The following is a 3,883-nucleotide window of genomic DNA, read 5'->3' as shown; positions in this document are numbered from 1 at the left end:
TTTATTTATCTGAATTTATTTTGCAATTAATGTTTTCTGCTATCCCTTCTTTGGGCATAACATTGTGCTCTATACTTGGGAGAAATAAGGCAATAATATAGATACCGATGTTGCCTTCATAAAGCTCCCAGAAGAGCAGGAATGGTGTGGCAAACACTGTCAGTTAGCTAACCCAACACACATGCCTGCTGGTATTCTTCCTTACTGATCTCCTCTGTGAAAGCTGGAAAAGCTACCAAGAATGGTCATGTTACTTGGTTCCAGACAATGAAGAATATGTGGAAATGTTCTGACTATTCCAGGGAAACTGTCTTTCTCCTGATAAAAGGATTGAGTGTCGATAATGTCACTCACCCCTCTTCTTCCTGATCTGAAGGTGAGTAAGATGCCTAGAGCTCTAAGGGCCTACTTAACATGGTTATGGGGTGAGGGAAAACAAAATAAAAAACAACAACAAAAGCAGAAACCTGCCTTGACATTGTTAAGGCTGGACTTCCTGATAGGTGAAAAATAAATAAATTCAGAGTTGTTTTTTCCCATTGTTAGGTTTTCTGTCACTAGCAACCAAATACATCCTAAACAATACAGGAAATAAGTTGGTTATTTTTGGAATACCAACTTTTGTCATTTGCCTTCATCATCTAACTCCTACTGACTGCTTTAGACCCAGCTTGGTTATTTAATCCTTTTAAGGTCTATTTACAAAACCCTAGATCTAGCTTGCCTAGATCAGGCAAACAAGCTCATTTATAAATGGAAATGTTTGCCAAGTGAAGTTCCTATGAAAAAGTAGTTGCTTTATCCCTACACTTCTTCGTAATGATAAATGCTGCTCAGATCTTTGATGTCTGCTAGGTGTCCCCAACTAATTCATTCTTCTTGGATTGCGACTTTTAACCTTCCTCTCCCCATTTTTTTTTTAGATTGAAAGACAGAAGTTTATTTTTAGCTAGCAAAACACTAAGAATTTGAAAACACAAATGAGTTTATTTGTCCCCTTGATTGCTCTTTCCCTTAACTGAAACTCAGATACATAGAATTAAATTTATCACCATCTTCAGTTCATGACATATCATTATTGTGGATATACTTACAGTTTTTCTTAATGGTCAATTTTATGCAATTGCACTCACAAACTTCATAATATATTAAATCATCATACATACTATCCAACCTCAAAACTAGTTATAGTCTTTGCTGTGTGTGTATGCTTAGTCATGTCTGACTCTTTGCGACCCCATGGACTGTAACCTGCCAGGCTCTTTCCAAGGAATTTTCCAAGCAAGAGTATTGCATGGGTTTCCATTTCCTACTTCAGATGGTTTTCTGGACCCAGGGATCGAACCCGCATCTCTGGTGTCTCCTACATTGGCAGGCATATTCTTGACCACTTGCGCCACCTGGGAATGGAAAGCCCTACATTCTTTATTACTTATAGTTAATTCTATAAGCTTTTCCTGATTCATTCCCAAGTCTTCCCTTCAGACGTAGCTACTATTGCTGTCATTTCTTCATTTTTTCACATATATAATTACTGCATAAACAATTTATGGTTAATTTTTATTTGTTTTCAATCTATATAAAAAATACATGGCACGTATTGTCTACTAGAAATTTCTCTTCCAACACAAACATCATGCTTTTTTGTTTGTTTGTTTTGTTGTTGTAGGTTTCTCTGTTTGTTTGTTTGTTTGTTTTATGGACTTGAGTGTCTCTTCTATAAAATCCCAGGGGTCTGGCTGTCACCTGGGGACAACATGGGATGGCAGGCCAGCAGCAAGATCTCCAGGATCTACTACACACTCAGGTTCCTGGATATTTTCAGACCCAAGGATGTCCATGAGGATGAGTCTTGGTCATGGTACACTACTGACAAATTCTTGAATATTCCCCCCAAGAATATCACTCTCCAGTTCTTCTTGGCATGGGATTTGAACTAAATGTGCCCCCACTTTGGCTTCTGCAGAGGCTGTCAATTACACTGCTCTCTAACCCATCACACCCTCCCCCCACTCTGCCTGGTTGGGTAATTCCCAGAAAACCATCACATCTCCTGGTGTATAACTGTCTGGGAAGCTCAAGCCCTAGATTCAAACCTCTACCACAGCAGAACAAAAGAAAGAGTATCATCTCAAAAAGGGGGTTTGCAGTGTAGAGAACATCTTCCAGACCCTGTGTGTGGAGATCATGGTATAACCAGAGCTAAAGCACAGCTTATGGGTTTGGATAACCAGGACTCAAATGCTGGATCTACCACTTAATGGTTGTGTGACCTTGAAAAAGGTAAATAATGTCACAGTGACGTGGTTTCTCATCTAAAACGTGGGGATTATAACACTATCGATCTCATAGATTACAGTGAGAGTAAATTAAGCTAACGTATGTAAAATGTTTACCACATTGCCTGGCACATAGTAATTGCTCAATAAATTTTAGCTGGGACACTATCAAGCTAGGAAGATAAAGGTAAATTGGTTGTCTCTATCACCAAAGCTGGGAGCATCTGTGAACCTTTTGGACATGAAAATTGCATGAGAGTAGATGACCAAGGAAAGGATTCAGAAAAGCATAAGGCCAATAAAAATTAGATTGGCCAAAACACATTTCTGAAAGCCAGATTTGTTAATTCATAGGAAATGCCTCTGGCAGTGGATCAAGTAACCCAATTTGGAGAAATAATTCTACTGCACACTGGAAACAAGAATGACTAAAAGGACAAAGGGTAGCTGAGTGTCGGAGCTGAGGGCACGTCCTCATTGCACTACTGTTTTCCTGGGAATGAGCTCAGTTCCGGATTAAGAATTTGGTCTTCTCCATGGAGACGCTGAACAGCTGCAATTCATTTTCAATTCCTGTCAAGACAGTTGGTTGCAAGAAGCGAGGGCAGGAATGCAAGGACGTGACATCCAGAGAGGCCATATTCAACAGGGGGTCCACAGAAATGAGGTAGATACAGAGGCATCCATGATTCCCAGGCTGAGATGTAAATTAGGAAATCCTCAACGTGGTGAGATCAATTTCTCTGAATATGAATTTCTTCTGTTTCAACTTGGAACTGGTTAAGGTGCATGGTGGTTATATGTTATCTAGACATGTGGGCTGGGAGCTGCTTACTCAAGCTCACTTGCTATATTATCTGCGTTTCAGTTATCTTAAGTGTAAAGTGAGTGGACCACTCCAAATCTCCTTCAGTTTTAGATGGACATGACATGTGACCATAAAGAAACATAAATAACTGACTTGTCATTTTAAGGGACCCAATCAGTTCAGTTTGTGCCCCTTTGGACTTAAAGCACAGCAGGCTTCCCTATCCACCACAAACTCCTAGAGCTTGCTCAAATTCATGTCCATCGAGTCAGTGATGCCATCCAACTGTCTCATCCTCTGTCCTCCCCTTCTCCTCCTGCCCTCAATCTTTCTCAGCGTCAGGGTCTTTTCCAATGAGTCAGTTCTTTGCATCAGGTGGCTGAGGTATTGAAGCTTCAGCTTCAGCATCAGCACTTCCAATGAATATTCAGGATTTATTTCCTTTAGGATTGACTGGTTTGATCTCCTTAAAGTCTAAGGGGCTCTCAAGAGTCTTCTCCAACACCACAGTTCAAAAACATCAATCCTTCAGCCCAATAAATGACCATAAAGAAGGCTGAGGCACCAAAGAATTGATGCTTCAAACTGTGGTGCTGGAGAAGACTCTTGAGAATCCCTTTGACAGCAAGGAGATCAAACCAGTCAATCCTAAAGGAAATAAATCCTGAATATTCATTGGAAGGACTGATGCTGAAGCTCTAATTCCTTGGTCACTTGATACGAAGAACTGGCTCATTGGAAAAGACCCTGATGCTGGGAAAGATTGAAGGCAGGAGGAAAAGTGGGTGTCAGAGGA

The sequence above is a fragment of the Cervus canadensis genome, chromosome 30 (genome assembly GCF_019320065.1).
Source record: "Cervus canadensis isolate Bull #8, Minnesota chromosome 30, ASM1932006v1, whole genome shotgun sequence".
NCBI classification, from domain to species: domain Eukaryota; kingdom Metazoa; phylum Chordata; class Mammalia; order Artiodactyla; family Cervidae; genus Cervus; species Cervus canadensis.
The sequence above is the reverse complement of the archived record's forward strand: the minus strand, read 5'-3'. Positions refer to the sequence as shown.